The sequence below is a fragment of the Schistocerca nitens genome, chromosome 3, assembly GCF_023898315.1.
Source record: "Schistocerca nitens isolate TAMUIC-IGC-003100 chromosome 3, iqSchNite1.1, whole genome shotgun sequence".
In the NCBI taxonomy this organism is placed as follows: Eukaryota; Metazoa; Arthropoda; class Insecta; order Orthoptera; family Acrididae; genus Schistocerca; species Schistocerca nitens.
Window position 1 is genome coordinate 619141019 of NC_064616.1, and position 20454 is coordinate 619161472.

Here is a 20454-nt window from a genome sequence, read left to right on the forward strand (position 1 = left end):
TTTGTGGCAAGAGCTTTTATGCCCACTTGTGACTGCAACATGTCAGTATCGTTTATAAAAAAAATTACATTGTAGCAAGTTTGATGTAAGAATATTCCTATGTCAGGAACAAAATCAGGTAATCATGCACAAACATAACTTTCAGAAGCATGGGGAAAAGTTGCAAGATTTTTCGAAAACTTTATAACTAACATAATCCATTTCTGTTACAATCACCATTATACTATGTGGGTGTGACACTGAATAAGATCATATCTGAGGTAAATAATTCAAATGAATCTGATAGTCAAATTAAAAATAAAAACACACAACATAAAGGTGGACTTCAAATCAGAATACTTTATTCACATAAAACTTAAAACTCTGATCCTTCCAAAGAACAGGAAGGTAGATATAAAGCACTCAATACTGACTTCTCTTCATATTTTATCAAGGAAAAAACTTGCTTATTCATGTTAAAAGCTTGTACTACAATAGTAAGCAGACATGCAAATCTGCTGTGATGGCTCTTGAAATAAAACTTATATAAGTAGCACAAATTGGAGAAAATGACAATTTGTGAAATAATTATAGTCAATAGACTAAGAAATCAAATTATAGCTTGAAACTATTAAATCTCAGTTACATCTTATGTTGCACTTTCATCTAAATGAATATAGCTTCCATTAATAACAAATAGGCATTCTACATTTACATCTACAATTTCAAACAATATACATTTGAATTCAGGCAACTTAATACTTCTCTTGTTAAGTTTATTTTTATGAAGTGAATTCAGTGCAGATCTTACAGTTACAAAATGTGAAAATATATGCCGACTCTTAGTTTTTCTATGATTATCACAGTTCAGTATCTACACATCCTGTAGTTTTGTAACAAACATAAAATGATTTATAAACCAAAGTATATTAAAACTTTCAACTTCTCTTTGACTGTGGATTCTCACTGCAGCTGATAAACACATCTACCATAACTAGATACTCGGATAGCAGTGCACATATTTTTAACTGAAAATGAGTATATACTGGCTACTGCTTTCTGAGCTTACTTCACTGATAACCTTGTGAGAATCTGGCCCATTACATTTGTAAGCATACCAGGAAAGATTTATGGCCATTCTGAACATTTGTTGATATTACTGAAACCTCCACTATGTTAGTCCAATCAATTAAACATGCCACAATCTCAACTTTATATATGATATTTTTAGTGCAGATAGCTTGATTAATCTTTACAGTATCACAGTTCTGTGCATGTACCAATCTACAATTAATATTTAATATCATTAAGCAGATCCTGGACACACATTATATGCTGAGAATAAATGTTTAAAAAATATGGATGAGATGCTTGCATGGTCCTTTGTGAGAAGAAAATACCCTTACATTTCTGCGAAACTATAAGACACTGAACACACTATCTAGGTTCTCTTCAACCTTCTTTTCAATGAGTTACGTCCCACATGTAATTAGATAGTCTAGAGAATTAAGTGTTAGTTACACTTTTGTGAAGTGATTGTTTCGGTATCTGAAATCAACACCAACTACAGAATATTGCCATGAGAATAGCTGGAATGATATGTGCAGTATGATACTAGGAGGGCATCCCACTGTAGCGAATGAGAGTATCACACCAATTAAGGTGATTGTTGTGCCAGTCATAATACAAATTAACAAATGAGATGTGACAATACCTATCAGCATAAGCATTTAAAGGACAAGGTATACCAAGGGCATCTTCTTCTTATAGAACTATCATTTTATATTTGAGATCTTTCTTATTTATGTTTTGGATTATTACATTATCAGAATTCAGGTACAGAGCAATGGAGCAGTAAATATGCACAGCTTAATTCCGTGAAACCTTTTTCACACTACATTCTCATTTTTATTGTTTTTATTCGTACTGGTTCATCAGGTACTTCATGCCACAAATTCTACCATATGCTCAGTCAGTCATGTCAGATGTAGTGCATGAATTTTGCTGATTATCATTTGCTTATGACAGCTAAGTTTGCTGTTTTTCACAACTTCTATAACTCATAACTTTTGTTCTTTGGGGCCCACAGTGCAAAATATGTCTTAATTCTATAACTCGTATCATGATCTGGTAAACACCATTATCTCTTACACGCCTGGAGTTGAGTTGGGTTGATTTGGGGGAAGAGACCAAACTGCGAAGTCGTCATTCTCATCGGATTAGGGAAGGATGGGGAAGGGAAGTCAGCTGTGCCCTTTCAAAGCAACCATCCCAGCATTTGCCTGAAGCGATTTAGGGAAATCATGGAAAACCTAAATCAGGATGGCCAAATGCGGGATTGAACCGTCGTCCTCCCGAATGCGAGTCCAGTGTGCTAACCACTGCGCCACCTCGCTCAGTACACATCTGGAGTACTTTGCCACGTACACAGGAACTCATTTCTTGACTATTAATTGCACAAGCTATGTACGCCTTTGCTTTTATATTTTTGCAGTATGTTATCCAAAGTCAGTGTGTCATGTTGCAAATGCAGTGAGATAAATCTAAATTAGTAATTCTTCAGAAATACTAATTTTGTTTGACATTATTTATCAAAGTATAGCTGGACCTGTGTGCTGGACACGATGCTCACTAAATGAGACAAACAATAAGATCGAAATAAGTTAATATATATTACTTTGATAAAATGAAAGCAATAGAGATGACAGTTTAACATCATACTTATGTCAGGATCACTGGAGATGCAGTGAAAGCTTAGCTGGGCAAGTATGGGTACAGAAATTGACCATAGCCTTGCTGAAACAATCATCTCAGCATTTGCCTAACGTAATTTATGACACCCGGTAAACTCAGTACATATTGCAACATGCTGACTATTTTAGTAAGTCCTGCTATTCCATATAAAAAGTTTGCAAATAATTTAATTTTTTACAAGTCTCAAAGACATTTCCCATGTGTCTGCTCCGAAGTTGTACGGACAATATATTCCTAAAGTAATAGGGTGGATTTGGAGGGTACCTATTGAAATCAAAGGCTTTCTGTATCTTCTCCATGGCACATACTAAACATCTGTAGCTACTTTAAGAGAAAACATTTTAAAGGTTTCCTGGTCTTATAAATATATGTTTCAATATTCATAAGGATACAGTGTCTTCAAAACATCCTTAATTTATCTTTTGATTTCATCTGTTTAAATTGTATAAATGTAATTATACAACTGGCTCTTTACTGTTGTGTATTATATGGATGAATGAAAAACCAAAGATTACTTTGTACATTTCTGTCTGTAGTCCTTAATTCTGTAGTGCCAGCCAATTTACAAATGCCCTTTGTTGAGATATCTTCCCTTCAGAGTATAATGTAGTTTTCTTTTCCTTAGAATCTATATAATTTCCAGATTCTCTCCACTGTGCTGCATTATTTTTATGCACTTCAGCCAAATGGGTACCTTTTGTCATCTCCATTAATACAGTTATCATTTCTTTGCAGTTAGAAACATTACTTTCATTGAATCACATCGCTCACCACATTTTGTTACTCTGATGTTGTCCAAGCATTTCAAGTTATAAGGAATGCAGTGCATTTTTCAGTGACCAACAGAGTGCTAATGCCATGTTTTAATGCTGCTAATAGTACTTAATTAACTTTTTGCAGCAGTACTACTTTCTTTTTCTTATTACATTGTGTACCTTCTCTCTGCTTAAAAGTTTTTCATAATCCAACATTTTTATCATCTTGTATGATTGAAGTCATAACTTGCCATTATCTATTCATCACTTCCTTTTCTTTTTTGTTTTTGTAACTAATGCTCTAAATAGATAATGAAATAACACCAATTCTGTTGACAAGAATAAAGCAACACAACTTCATAGCTAACACCACTCCATAATTTTGAGATTCAGTAGTTCCTTTTGCAGTTTTTGACACGCTGGAGCATCCTCTCCATTTCTCTCTGGATTTCCGCCATCCCCCGAAGAACACTACAAAGACCTAGTTTACTGACTGATTTTACACACATTTAACTGGTGAAATAACATGAAGGAAGGAAGATTAGTGTTTAATGTCCTGTCAACATCAAGGTCATTACTGATGGAGCACAAGCTCAGAATGTTCCAGGTTTGGGGATGGAGATTGTCTGTGTCCTTTCAAAGGAAACAACACGGCATTTGCCAGGAGCAATTTAGGGAAATTGTGGAAAACCTAAATATGGATGGCTAGACATGGATTTGAACCATTGTTCTCCTGAGTGAGAGTCCAGTGTGCTATCCACCGTGCCACCTTGCTTGGTGTGATGTAACACACACAGACATCTACATCTGTCAAGTAAAACTAACAAACCTATTTAGGTATTGTTCTTGGACTTCCTCAGCCACAAATATGACTTACTTGTGTCTGACCGAATAGAATACAGGTTTGCCATTGTCTTTCCTTTCCATTTCGAGCACAAAATAAAATTGTCAAAAAGATACACAGAAAACAGAACAGTAAGAACTGAGATATACACAGTGTTTACTGAAAGTCACACTGTTGTCCTTTTACAGGATTTTTGTTTTTTTTTACATACAATACACAGACGATTATTTCTGTACATACAATCTGAAACATCAGGAGATACCTGATACCTACAGAAGCTTTTGGATTACTGTCAAAGTTACTCCCACTTTTATCCTGTCAGTTTCTGAAATGTGAAACATCCGTATTTATATCTTTACTTCACTCTTACTCGTAATGTGTGGTTACAAACTCTGTACTACGTTGTGTTTACACTGCAGCCTTTGCATGTAAATGCGGTGCACATGGCCACTCAAGGTTGATTTGTGGAACAATGGCCAGTTCAGAAAAGAGGCATACCACATCCTGACAATAATAAAAAAAATAATAATAGTGATTATTATAGTAGTAGTACTAGTAGTTATAGTTGTTAAGAGTTTCTTTGATGTATTTAACAAATCTCTAATGCATTTTCAAGTTTACTTCCTAAAAGAATGAAATTTCTACATCTCTCTTCAATTTATTTAAAGATTTGCTGAAGATATAGTACACACACACACACACACACACACACAAACTTGCACAAATATGCACTGCTCAATACATGTCGAGCAAATCATTAACCATTTGAATATTATTCCAGCTTGGTAAGCCCTACCACAAACCTAGAAAACTTGTTCCTGGCTAAACTGAACGCATTGCTATTATAACCTACTCTCCCCTCTTTGACTATGACATACAACATATTAAAAAAAAACATAAAAAAGAAAGTGCTAGGACAAAAAAGGCAAAGACAGACTATGATATAACTAATAACAAAGGAAAGAAAAGAAATCAACACAGTATTTTATTTGAAGTCTCACTTTTTTTACAGGAAATTCCCCATTTAGAAGTAGGAAGAATGTAATGTGTGAAGGATATGTACCTTAACAGATCAGGTAACTTTTGATATCTGCAGATTGTTTAACTCAATGCAAAAGCTACTCATGTATGTACGTCATCAGTTTCTGTGAAAAGAAATATCCACATCTTTTCATAGAGCTGTGTTTACACCTTAATGTCCCTCTTATTCATAATTTTTAGCAGCCATCTCTCTCCTAAGGTGAGCTTCCACCATACTGTGGGCTTACACACAAACATGGTGCACATGTGACATAGGACACACAAGGCCAATGTGCAGCAGAAAGGCTTGCTTAAGAAACATGACCATACAATGGGAACAATAAAAGTGCCAAATACATATAAATATTATCCCCCAAATTGCAAAAAAGAGAAAGGGAGGAGAGGAAATAGTAGACCTTTTTTCAGTTCATCTAACATTTTTGTGATCCATCATCAACCTATTCAAATATTATTCCTACCTTGGACTTCCCATGACTCAAATGCAACTTGCTTCTGTCAATCTGAATAAAATGTGGTTCTACCACTGTCTGTCATTCTCATTGTGAGAAAGGAATAAAATACACAAAAATTAAAAACAACATATAAGAAAAAAAAATGGAGCACATAGAATCCTATTCAAGTTTACACAAATGTTCATATTTCTATACCCACAAATCAAGCTCAAAACATATAATGTACATGATCAACAAATTATAACAATGTAGACAATTTTTTGTAATTATCACAAACAATAATGTGAAAAATTCTGCGATTTGCTCATATTAACTGAGCTCTTCAAACCACGAGTTTCATACCCAAGTAAAATATATAATCTTTAAACTGTCCATTACTCAATCTACAGTGAGAAATGTTAAGACAAACATTTTCATTACAGTAAAAAATTAAAATATGAGTAACAGAAATGGGCACTCAGATATCTGGCATTCAGTGACGAGGCCAGCCTCTACACAGTTCTGCTTGCTGTATTAATAAAACTCCACATACCTACTCAGAATTTTGGTTCATCATAATTAGTATTCCTGTAATGCATTACTTGTGCTGTATTTCAAAATACATACACATTTCACCAATCATAATCACCTAAGGTGTCCTTGAAATTACTGTTTCAATTTATAACAGTCATCATCAATCAACATGTAAAATAAATTATCCATGGAGCTATTCTGAACAGTGCACCATTGGCTTCAATTATAATAAAATAATTATATGTATCTATAAAAATTAAAAAATCTGAAAACAGACAAAATGGCCAAATGGTTGCCATAGACATACATACAAAAATTTGTTAACACAAACTACTCCTCTCGTACTGAGATAGGCTTCAGTTCCTTATGGGCTATGGTGTACAAACATGCAGATCGATGACATATGTGCACGAAAACAAAATTTTCCTTATTTCTGTAGGTTCTCTTCTTCAGGCACATGAGCTGCCATCACACTACAACTAAGCTGCAATGATATACAAGTTTGCTCCACGGCTTTCTTTACTGACCACAGTATCCTGGAAAGCAATGAGAAAGTCAAGTATTACTATATGTTCTGTGTAAAGATCAGATCACAATAGTATCTCTTAGTACATCATAAGTTGCTCAAATAACTGGAATTTCTCAAAAAAACCGGAAGGTGGCAGAATGTGGAGAGAAGGGGGGAAAAAGAGGGGAGAGAGAGGGGGAGGGAGAGAGGGAGGGATAAACTAGAGCAGTTAAAAATATATATATTTCGTTATTCTGTTTGATCTTACAAGGGGAGAGCACGACTTAGGAAATTCGGATTGGAATGAAGCTTGGTTGGCTAGTAATTTAGTTAAAGTGTGTTATTCTGTAGCAGTAGTAAAACACGCTGGCCAGTCAGTACTGAGAAAAGAAAAGGTTTCACAGTTTTACCCACACTTTGTATACCAGTTTAATGAATGCCTGAACTAGTATAAAAATAGCTCATTGGGAGCATGCTTGATTTTTAATCTGCTGATCTGGTTTCAATCTGTACTTCCATCAATTTTTTTCTTTGGTAATAATTAGAAGTATTTTCAAGTAAAATGAATAACCTAACTACTGCCAACAAAATCATTAATGATTTTATTTTATATGTGATCCAACTGTTTGATAGATCTAATGAAACAAATTAAAACTGATATTGTATTTTAAAATAGTTAAATAAAGCTTTTATTGCAACTACAACAATTTGTCTGGCAGAATAACAATTTATCTGATAGAATAAAAGTAACTTCTTTACATTACAACTGTTTTATATTTTTTACATACAAGAATTTGAATGATAATTATCATAAAAACACTGAAAACAAGAACTATCTTGACATGTGCCACAATTTATAAAAAAAGAATTTTTACATGAACAATATTTTTGTGGAAGGTCTGTGCGGAAACATAGTCCACTGACATTCATAACAATTCCTCTTTCTTATAAAGTTTGAAAGCATACCAGGCATATGGGATCATTTCATTAAATATTGGTTAACACATTTGATGATGTACTGTTAATTCTTTTTTATACAGTCTTTGCGAGAATTTCTCTCTATCATTTTCAGTGAGAGATGTACATTTTTGTATACACTTTATTGGATTTTTTAATTGATGATAGGAGCACAATTTGGGGGAATCACTTTAATTGTGCACGCTGGTGACTTTTCCTCATCTTGAAAGCGCTAATTATATAATTCAAGCTTTGGACACTCCAAGAGTCAATACTCAACAGGAGCTTTTCTTTGTTTACTGTGTGCTGAATTCAAGGGCTAAATTTACCAGTTACTTCTTGCAAACAAACAAATACTTTGGTTAGCAATTTCCCCAGCCAAGAGTTAGAGAATATTGTGTGGTGTATGTATGTGTAACTTTATTCATGTCGTGCTTTTGTTTAAAGATTGTTTTTATTCCTTTTTTCACAAAAGTGATCTGTGATAATTTACCTGTCTGGTCAGTGTTAATAATGAAATCTTTATTGGTAGTAGGTATTAATTTCAATGTCTGCATATGAAGAATCTCTACAGATGCCAAGGTTTTTTCTAAAGCTGTGGTTTCTTTTTCTGAAATAAATTTTCTCACTTTTTGTCGACAAATCCCATGCTTACATTTTAACTTCTTGACCCATCTCAGAGACTTTAAACTCAAAATCTGCAAACTGCTCTGCTGCTGCCAGGGTCCAGGGTTGCAAATCCCATGCATTCACTTGTTGATAACTTCCTCCAGATTCAAAAAATGATCATATGTCCAGCAATCGATAATTGCATACTTATGAGACTGAATCCCACCTTTTTCATTGTGTGTGTGTGTGTGTGTGTGTGTGTGTTTGTGTGGATCTGATGGGCGCCCAATGGTGAGATCATCAGCAACCTTACACCCAACAAACAAATGTGGAGATGAACTAAAAGTATTGTACACACATGTCCTCGAAATGACCACACAGTCACTCTGTATCACGTGCACACTCACACGCACTAAAACCAATTAGAAGGGAAGAGAGCCAATCAAGAAATTAAAACACAGAGAAAACAAAACACACATGAACTAAAAGAAAAGCACAGGGAAATGAGACTGGCCGACACCCTTTGACACATTAAGAACGTCTCACTGAAATATTGTTAATAATGTTGGACAGTTCACAAAACTTTACAACCCTAAGCACATTCGTTTGATCATTACATAAAATAGATGACACATCCGGTGGCAAACCCGCCGCAGTCTGATCCAGTTCAATAAAATGTGGCGCACCGTGATCTGCATGCCACGAGCACCACACATTGGAGGGTCCTCTTGCTGTGGCCTATGCGAAGATGAGTAAGAAGTACCTCGTCTCACTGACGTGGCTGAAAGGAAGTACTCTACAGCCGAATTGTGGGCTTGGTGACACTGAGCTTGTTATCAGTCACTGCCAGCCACTTTTCTTCCCATCGACACATGACTTTGTACTTCAACAGTAAGGTGATAGCATGCAGGGGGATAGCACACCAAAATACCAGAGGATCATGACACGCCTCCTTGGCTGCTTGATCCGCCCTTTAATTCCCCACAATTCCAATGTGCCCAGGTACCCAGCAGAAAGACACCGCCTTCCCCAGGCTTTATAGTTGTAGGAGGGTATCCTGAATATTCTTGGTTACTGTATCTGCTGGGTACAAACATTGGAGAAAGTAAAGGGCACTCAGAGAATCTGAGCAGATGAGAAATCTAACACTGGGAGAACGTCTCATCCACTCCAGTGCTCGAAAGAACACATATAATTCTGCGTTGAAGTCTGGAGGCAGTCTGAGCTTGAAGACATGAGCCGGGAAAATGACAGAGCAACAACAGAGTCCCCCTGCTTGGACCCATCCGTAAAAACAACTATATGGTCATGGTACTCAGGTAAAATATCAGAGAATAGCGCATTAAAAATGGAAGCAGGAGTGCTCTCTCTCCTGTACCACACGAAATCTAAAATCATTCTGGGCCTCTCCAGTAATCAGGGTGGCAGATTGTTAAAACCCTGGATTTGTGGTCATACTGGTTCCACACAGAGTGACTCCAGCACACGCTGCACACGGATCCCAAATGGCATCATGGCTCATGGACGGTTGGTAAAAAAAGACATTCCAGAGGTGGAAGAGCAACAGTATGGTGTACGAGTGAAATTGGAGCTGCATGGAACTTACATGCCTGACGCACCATGAGGAGCTGGCACCGCATGGTAAGTGGCAGTTCCCCCACCTCAGCACACATGCTAGGTAAGGGACAGGTCCGATAAGCACCTGTGGCCAGCTGAATCCCCTCATGATGGACAGCATCAATGATCCACAAGTAAGAGGGCCTCACTAACCCATACACCGTGCAACCATAGTCCAGCAGCAAATGCACAAAAGCCGATAAAATTGAAGGATTTCAGGTCTCTCAGGTGTGGTAACCACGACAATCAGGATCTCTAAAACGTAGGATGGTGTCCCCCATATTCAAGCAAGACAAATTAAAAAGACAATGAGAATGATTAAAATGAACACACACACACACACACACACACACACACACACACACACACACACCTGCAGAAAACTGGAAGCCCATCTTTGCAGCCCATTCCTCTAACCTCTGCACTGTAAGTTGCAACTGACAGCTCGCCGTTGCAACAATGGAGGAGGAACAGAAAACAGAAAAATCATCTACAAATATGGAGCACTGTACAGGACTCCTTACCGTAGGTTATACTGTTGATGGCTAGGCAAAGAGGGTAACACTTAAAACACTGACCTGACGAACACCATTCTCCTGCTCAAATTGATCAGACAGTGTGTCATGAACTCGGGTCCTAAAAAACCGCCGAGACAGGAAATACCATATGAAGATGGAGAAGTGGCCACAAAAGCACCACTGATGCAGTAGTGCAAGAATACAGTGTCTCCAAGTAGTATCGTATGCCTTACTTATATAGAAGAATATGTCGATACAGTGATGCTTACAGAGGAAAGCCTGCTGAATAGCTGCCTCTAGGAGGGTTAGATTGTTGACAATGGACTGAAATCTTAGATATCCACACTGAGAGTGGCTAAGGAGTTGTATGGTCTCTAACAACCAGACCAGACGATGGTTAACCATTTGCTCCAGGGTCTTTCCTACACAGCTCATTAAGGCGATACTCCGATAACTACTGGGACATGTGCAGTCCTTTCTTGGTTTGAGGAGAGTGATCAGAATTGCCTCCCTCCACGAGTTGGGGAAGTTGCCTGTCTGCCATATTAGACTAAAACATTTGAGGAGGATTTCGTTTGAAGCCGCTGGCCAATGTCGAAGCATGCAGTACCAGATATGGTCACGACCGGGTGCAGTGTAATGAATCTCAGTCCGGGCTGATTCACCACATGGAGAAGGTGGAGCTGTAGGCCTTGAAACTGTTGGACCTGAAGTACAACTTTTCCCTCTCTACAGTAGCATGATAGTGACGAAATGCCAAATTCTAGCTTGCATTGGCAGTAGTTTGTGCAAAATGCTCAGCCAGCGTCTGAGTAATGTCTCTGGGTGTTGTTTGGAGGCACCCTGTTTCAGCATTGCTGCTATCGGTAAACAGATGCGTTTACTAGAAATCCTCCGGATGGCTTCCCATACCTTTATAGAAGAAGTGGAACAATTGATGGAGTCCAGGAACACTTGCCATGACCTTTTCTTACCCTTCCTAATGATGCATCGAGCCTTGGCCCTCGCGACTCGAAAGGCCCTAAGATTGTCTGCTGTCGGTCAGTATTTAAAATTTTGAAGAGCCACACACATTTCCTGGATTGCACAATGGCATTCATCTGTCTGGTACTGGTCACCTCCTAAGATGACCTGAGGACATGTGGGATGGAGAAGTCAGGGCTACAACGGATCACTCATGTGATATGGTCCACCCATCCTTGGACGCTGTCGCAGTGTTCAAACACAGCCAGCTGGCTGAAACGCGTTCAGTTAGTCCTGCTGACTATCCACTTTGGGGGCTTAATTTCAGGTGGTGAGCCATTTAGTAGGTGAAGGCGATTTGGGAAGTGGTCACTGGAATGAAGGTCGTCAATGACCTCCCACTGAACAGAGTTGGCGAGGGCGGGAGAACAGAAAGAGAGGCTGATGGCTGAGAATTACCTAGTAGCAGTAGAGAAATGTGTGTGAGTACCCGTGATGAGGATGCACAGCTCATGAGATGTCATGAGGCCCTCCAAAACCTGACCCTGAGGGCAAGTATTGGTTGAGCTCCACAGGCCATGATAGGCATTGAAGTCTCCCAGGAGGAGGAATGGTCATGGGAGTTGTGTGATAAGATCCGTGAGAGCCTCAGAGTCTACTGCATCTTGCAGAGGTAAATACAGTGAGCAAACAGTGATCCTTCAACACGCATGAATTTGAACTGCAGTTGCTTGCAGGTCAGTAGCCAAGGGGAGAGCAGAGGAGTGGTGCGCACTAGTGATAAACACTGCAACACTGCCCTTGGCCCTTTCCCCCAATAGGTCATCCTTGCAGTATAGTGTGTATCCCTGTAGCACAGGGACATCTGTATCTTTAAAATGTGTTTCTTGTGAACAAAAGCACAAGGGACATGTCTGTGCTAAGTGTTTCAGGTCCTCCACATGAGTCCTGAACCCATTCATGTTCCACTGTCGTATGGAACCCATGTCAACAGTTCAGTTTTAATTTACCCCTATCTTTGCACCGGGGAGCTGAAGCACTTTAAGAGCGAGGGGGAGTGGAGGGGCTGCCTGGATCCAAGGCATCTAACTCCACGATATCCTTCTCATCAGTCATATGGGAAAAAATGACGTCTAACAGTACTCGCGGCAGCTTTTGACCTGAACGTCATGAGCCTTTCTCTGCACCCTGTCCCTTCGAGGATGAGAGGGAAAAAGAGCAATGAGAGGCTCTCTGCTTTCCTTGTACTTTCTGTATGCTTGCCGCAGAACTAATGTTGGTCTTTCCTGGTGCAGCTGCCTGGATTGCTTTGTCCTCACTCTTTTTCCCTTGACATGTACACATGCAAGTACAGGTGCTTGTGGTGAATACAGGCACACTAGGCATCATCTGTGTCGAAGCATCCGCCTTGGGAATAGTTTTATGCACCATGGAAGAATATGAAGTGGCAAAGGCAGGGAGTTTTGTTGCCTTATATTCTTTTTTTGGCTTCAGCTTAGGGAATCTGCTTGGTCACTTTTATCTCCTATATTTTACATACTTCAGCAAAAACACGGCAGCCTCGGCTTGAGAGTGGGTGGTTCCCAGAGCAGTTGATGCAGGTCGGTGGAATGGGCAGTCAGTCCCAGCATCATGAGCGACTTTTCCGCAGTTCCCGCAGATCGCTTCACCTCCATAACTCATGATTGTGTGGTCAAAATGCTGGCATTTATAGCACCGCATTGGGTTTAGAATGTATGGCCGAACATTAAGCCAAAAGATCCCTGCCATAAAATGTTCAGGCAGTGTTGGAAAATTCAATGTGACAATGAAAGTGGCAGTCTTTTCAGTTGCTCCACTATTCCTGCGCGTTTGTTGCTCCACATCAACTATTCCCTGGGATGCCCATTCTTGCTTCAGTTCTGCTATGTCGATGTTCATGATATTTCGGCATGTGACAATGCCCTTACTTGAGTGGAGAGAGGTGTGCATCTCAACAATGATACAGCCATCCAGTTTCTGCGATTTCTTAAGGAGGTCTACCTGCTTTGAACTGTTAGTTTTGACCAACAATTAGCCATTACGCAATATTTCTATAGATTTAATTTTCCAGCAAGGCCTTCCAATCCCTTATGGATATAAAAGGGGGACACTTTTTCAGATGTCCCCTCCTTCGTCTTTATCACCAGAAACACATTGTTATTCATGACTCCATGAGCCCTGTTACTGCAGTCCAAAGTATTCTTAGTATCAGGAGGACTAACCCCTCTCATTCTTTTGGATGAATGGGTGTAAATACTTCCAGGCGATACACCATTCCTGCTGGAAGTAGAAGAAGATGATTTCGAGGGTTCCATCTCAGTCCAACAAGCAGCTAGGGAAACCAGGGTCCACTCAGACAGAGCCCCACATGCCTGAGTAAGCCTTATACAACTGAGGTGCAGCAGGTTACCTAGTGGTTGCCCGCTAACGACTGTTCCACCTCAACAGCCAAGCATCCCATCAGCGCACAGCACACCTTGAGATTGAGGTTTTTTTTTATATAGGTTTATCCCATCCTTGTGATTCAGGTGGTCAAGCCAAGATCTCCATTCCCTGAAACACACAACGTTCCACTGCCGTGCTGTGTGGTGGTCGCTGAAGCATACCCAGAGCTTACTGTGACAGGGGATTGATGGCAGTTACCAGTCCCCAGCTCACGAACCCCGAGGTCGCCACATCCATACCCAGCAAATCAATGCTGAGCCCCTGGCGGCCTTTTTCATTTCTTCTTCCCATTTGGATATTTATTCCTTCTTTTTCAACTGGATGCATCCTTTGTGCAGTGTTCTTAGATCCCATGTACAATGTGCTGCTTTTGCAATATTTACATTTACAAAATAATACAGCAATATTTACTACAGAATACAGAGAGAGAGAGAGAGAGAGAGAGAGAGAGAGAGAGAGAGAGAGAGAGAGAGAGAGAGAGAGAGATTCCGTCTTTCTTCTTTTTTTCCCTTCTGGTTTGTATTCACTTGGTGCGCTATTATGTTGAATTTTTTCGAAAGGTTCCGCAACATAGTTTTCATTTTCATGGATGAGTTCTTCATCTGTAACAAATACTTATTCAGCCAGTATGTCAATCGTATGCTTCATGACAAATTGAAGTTGAAGATTCCAGCGCAATCAAATCATCATCAGTCAGCATGCCTATGTAATGAACAACCACCTCTCTCAACAATAATTTCGACTTTCCAGTGTATAATGAGTCTTGGTAATTTCATCTCCAACTTCTGATATACTCATTAAGATACATATTCACTTCAACAATCTTTAGCAATACACACACTCCAACCTCGGCAATATTCCAGAAAGAACTGGCACATGCATTGGAGTTTATTCAGTACAACCAGTTAAAATGTAGAATGTGGCAACGTACTGTTGTGTGTGGGTGTTTCAAAAATTCTTTGTGGAATCCATGTTGGTTCCTATATAGATTTCTCTTCCCCAAAAAGGTAACAACATGGGATCATGAAAAGTTTTTCGTAATTCTACAGCAAATTGATGCCAGTATTATAGGCATATAGTTATGTACATCTGTCTGACAACTCTTACTGAATAAGAGAATACTTCATTGCTCCAGCAACCTATGGTGAAATGCTTCCAGAAGGAGGCATGCCCAATTGAAAAGGAGATATTCGCTGTAGTTGCATCATATGTAACCCCAGGGGTTGAATGTGTGTGTCAAAAGGTGGCATGGTGGTATTCCCAGTTGCAAAAGCACAGTTAACGGCTTCGCAGTAATTTCCTCAGTTTTGGAGAGTTGTTTCCGTAGTTCAGTGCATGATGGATTCCTTCCAATCAGCACAAAGAAGGGGAACATGCTTCACAAATTTATTGCAGCATGAAAGAGGTGTACGGAAAACAATATCTCACATGGTGCACAATATGCTTGTGGTGTGAGCATTATGAGGTGGGATTTGTAAACATCAAGGATATGCTACGCTCTCAGCAGGCACATGCTGTTACCACCAGTGCTATGATGGAGGTGCTCATACGGATGAATTGTTGTATCACCATACGTGACATTACTGTTGAACTGCCTGCTAACACTGTGCATCACATAATCCACAGGAAGCTTTGTTATAGAAAACTTTAGGCACAGTGATTGCCCAACCATCTTTCAAATGGTTCAAATGGCTCTGAGCACTATGGGACTCAACTGCTGAGGTCATTAGTCCCCTAGAACTTAGAACTAGTTAAACCTAACTAACCTAATGACATCACAAACATCCATGCCCGAGGCAGGATTCGAACCTGCGACCGTAGCGGTGTCGCGGTTCCAGACTGCAGCGCCCAACCATCTTTCACAGAATCAGAAGACTGTGGGAATGTGTTTCCTTGACCCATCTATTGAGATATGCAGTGCAAGGAAAAGATTTCATTGCTCAGGATTCTGCATTTAATGAAACGTAGTATCACCACTTTGACCCTGCCTTCGAATGGATGAGCATGTAGTGACAGTATCCTGGCTCCCCTTGTCCAAAAACACCCTAATCTGCCCTGAAGGCCGGAAAAGTGATGCTCAGTTTCTTTTTCGATGGAGGAGGACCTCTGACCTTTACTTATTGACTAGCTACCACAGTTAATGCTGAGCAGTACAGTAACATACTGCTGAGGCTACAAAGAACAAACACAGGGGCAAGCTCTCAAATGGGATTGTTGTTCTCCAGAACAATGCTACGCCACATGTGGTCAAGAAGATCCTCGAGTTCCTTCAAAAATTTTGTGGGAAGTCCTGGAAGACCTTCCTTACAGCCCTGACAACTCTCCATGTGACTTGCATATCTTTGCCCCCTTATGAAAGGTTAGAGGTTCACTTGTGACAATGAAGTGCAGAACACCATGGAAAGCCGAATCCACTAGCAATCCAGGAGTTTCTACAACTGGAGCAATCCACTGCCTTCCTATGCGCTGGTGTCAGAGTATCAATGTCAGTCGCAATTATGTATAGTTGTACTGCTCCACATGACCTGTAATTATAATACTATTAAAATTTATTTCCTTTTCACTTGGGCTTACCCTATATTTTGCATAATCTATATAAAAGCATAAAGGTATCCTTTATGTGGACAAGAAAAAAAAATTCCAGATTTTTCCTGGATTTCCAGGTTAAAAATACATTTTCTCCTGGGTGAAAATACACTAAAAAAACCACCTCGCAATTAATATTGGATGGGATTATTTGTAATCCAGAGAACAAGAACTCTTCAGAAAATTTTCAATCTTTTCTGCCTATTAGCTAATAACTTGATTTTTTGTGTAACATAAAATTAAATATAGGATACATGAAACCAACAAAGACAAGTGACAAGCAAGACAGTACACATTTTTTCAATCCTTAAGTCCTAGCACTTTTTTCTCTCTAATCTTGCTACAGCTTTACACGGTGTCCTTTCCTTTCTGCGAAAAGATCTATTACTTCATCAAACGTTTTGCCACATGAAAAAATGAAATGTCGTCGTCTAATACTGAAAAAGCTGTTAATAGAAACAGTACCCAAGACTGATGTGGTTTGTCGATCTCATTACGTGTATTTTGTCACTGTCTGCTACATAAAACGAAATAGGCCTGTCTAATATTGCAGCAATTGTAACATGCACCAAATAAACAGACTGTTTTAGCACAAACTGTCACATTTTTTTAACACGACACAATATAATTCACAAAGTACCAATATCAAATGCCTATCAGGCCTACTACAAGCAAAAAGCTTTATGTTTGTAAATAGTTTCACATGTCATTCATGCGGTCCAGCTTCTCAAGCATGAGAGCGAAAAGTAGTAGTATGAAATTTTTATATAAATTTGAAATCATCATATTCTTCCATAATTTGTGTGATGTCTTCATTTCTTCTCCTTCCTTGCTCTAACAAACAATCTTGTCATCACTAATTCTGTAACTATTCCTGCAAGTGTCAAAACTTATTCTCCAGTTAATTTCACTAACCCTGCCACAATCACCTGCTTAGTTATCCCGTGTTTATTCTCTGGTTAGGTATTATTATGTGTTCGTACAACGCGTTTTCCATGCTACTCCCAGAGGAGAACTTAGGTGGCCGCTACCGGGGTCTGTACAACTGGCTGTGTCCGCCCCCGGTAGCTGAGTAGTCAGCGCGACGGACTGTCAATCCCAAGGGCCCAGGTTTGATTTCCGGCTGGGTCGGAGATTTTCTACGCTCAGGGACTGGGTGTTATGTTGTCCTAACCATCATCATTTCATCCCCATCGACGCGCAAGTCGCCGAAGTGGCGTCAAATTGAAAGACTTGCACCAGGCGAGCGGTGTACCCGATGGGAGGCCCTCGTCACCACACGACATTATTATTATTATTATTATTATTATTATTATTATTACAACTGGCTGTTACTAGTGTTGCGGTCTGGCCAAAAATTTTCTATCAAAATTTCATTTTCTTGGATACACCGAGAACGTAATACGTAATCTTTCTTACCTGTTATTCCTGTTAGTAGTTTATTTCCCCTCTGGTAGTCTGAATCTATGGATTTCACTGGTAATTATAACAACACTGATCATTTGCAAACCCAGTCAATCACATAAACAAACAGCGATTGACATTCACCCGTTTGGCTTTATTCCACTCAGCTCGTATAGCCCTGTCCCCTTCTGTCTGCAGGAAAGTTTATTTCTCGATGCAACGGGGATTCCCCTGGCAGACACATGATGTACACTAAGCATGCATTCAAAAATCAACTTGTGATCCATTCAGAAATAAACTTAGCATATGTTCACAAATGTTCAAAAACCAACAGGGATGCGTTTCAAAATCATATGAATAATCGATAGACCAATGTTCGCTGGATACTAGGTGCTTTGTGAAAAAAGACTTTTTCCTCAAGAATATGAATTCTTGCCGCCAGAGCAGATATACCATTTTGCCCCCATGGAATCTGGCAGCTTGCATGCGATAGTAAAATTTTTCCAGGTAGCATCTTGCTGCTACTGTTTATACAGCACACTTCTGTAGCCAGAAATGGGAGGAGGTACCACACATGCGCGACTCAATTGAGCATGGGCATGAGCCCACTCGCAACTGCTCGAACGAATCTAATGTAAACAGTTGTGACGTCGTGCTCATCAGAGGTAACTGGTTGTTATTAAGCATTGCACAGTCTTCCTAAAGCCTTTGACAAATTTTGTTGTTGGCAGACGCTTGTATGAGTACTGTGTTTTGTTGTTGCAATCTAAGTTTTTTTTTCTTTCTTTTTTTTCTTCTTTTTTCTCTCGTTCATGTTTTATTGCTGCGATATTGTTCTGTAGTAGCGGGATACCCTTTGTTAGAATATTGTTTCTTACCAGTCAAAATTACAAATATTTAACTGAAAACCAAAACAAAATAAAAACTTATCGGAATTTTAGAAAATTCCCAGTTTTTCCCCCATTTTCTTCCGGATGAAAAAATTCCCAGGTTTTTCCCGGATCTCCCGGTTGTCCCAGGTTATATACACCCTGTTTATCAGGTCTAGTCACCTTTCCACTATTGAGTAGGTCTACTAAATTTTGTATCTAGCTATTTTAATAACTGTCATTTCAGCATTTATATGAAAACTGAAAGGGGCAACAATATTAAGTCATCTTCAGTGCAACGATTTTGGAGAATGGAATTAAGTATTTTGATCATCTTTCTATTATCCTGTTCTGGTGTCAGTATGATCAGCAAGTAATTGGATAGAAGACTTCAATCCATTAATTGACTTAACATATGATGAAAATGTCTTTGGAGTTTTTCTTGGCTCTGTACATAGAATATTACTTTCAAATTCACTGAATACTTCTCGCATTGCTCTACTTATGTTCATTTTTGTTCTGTTAAGCTCTTTTGTCACTAGTTTCTGCATTTTTATCAGCGATGCCACTTATTGTAAATGGTGAAAATATTTTAAAACTATTAGAATAACAGAGAAGGTGAATGGCAGCTTGCTCTAAATGCGGGAAAAATGTAAATAAATGCAGGTGAGTAGGAAATACAATCCCGTAATGTTCAAATACAGTATTATTGGTGTGCTGCTTGGCACAGTCATGTCAATTAAATATCATGAGGCAATGTTGCAAAGTGACATGAAAAGGAATGCACATTAGATTGGCTGTAGGAAAGGTGAATGGTTGACTTGGTTTACTGGGAGAATTCTATGAAAGTATGGCTCATTGATAAAGGAGACCGCACAAAGAACACTTGTGTGATCCATTCTTGAGTACTGCTTGAATGTTTGGCCAAGAGGCCAGATTAAAGGAAGACAGTGAAGGAACTTAGAGGTATGCTTCCAGTTTTGTTACTGGTAGGTTCAGTCAATACGTGAATGTTATGGAAATGCCCCATAAACTCAAATGTGAATTCCTAGAGTGAAGGAGACACCTTTTTGTGAAATACTACTGAGAAAGTGTAGAGAAATGACATTAAGGATGGATTACAGAACGATCACTTCCCGTGCTCTATTTGCAAGTAGAATAGGAAAGGGAATCCTAGCAGTGATACAAGGTACCCTCCACCTTGGACTGTCTGTATGGTGACTTGCAGAATATGTATACAGATGTAGATATAGAATAATAAGGGAAGGGAATTTTTATTGGAAGAATCATAGTCTCCTAAATTATCAAATGTAAACAGAAATTATTTGAGTTATGCGCATTGCAATCAATTATAGATACACATTATGCTAATAGTTCTTAAACAGGATGAGGACAAAGGGGAATAAGGTTGAAGGCCAGAGTTTAATGTTCTGTTAACAACATCATTAGAGATAGATAAAAAATTGGTTAGGATACTCATAAAGGATTCTTCAAAAGTACAATGGCTGCATTTACTTTAAGAGGTACAGGAAAACTATGGAAAAGCTAAAGCTGGATGGCCACAAAGGAATATGTACCCTGCTCCTCCTGTAATAGGTGTTGTGACATAACCAATGTGC

At 39.1% G+C, this 20454-nt stretch overlaps 1 protein-coding gene across 2 annotated transcripts in view; it reads right to left on the reverse strand.

Annotated features, from left to right (window-relative positions):
• Positions 1–313: 313 nt before the first annotated feature.
• The window catches only part of LOC126248555 (polycomb protein Scm), a 197114-nt gene continuing 176973 nt past the window's right edge, over positions 314–20454 (reverse strand). For both annotated transcript variants that reach the window (XM_049949639.1, XM_049949638.1), the window contains exon 15: positions 314–6874. The gene's annotated coding sequence lies outside the window, so the exon portion shown is untranslated. The remainder of the gene's footprint in view (positions 6875–20454) is intronic.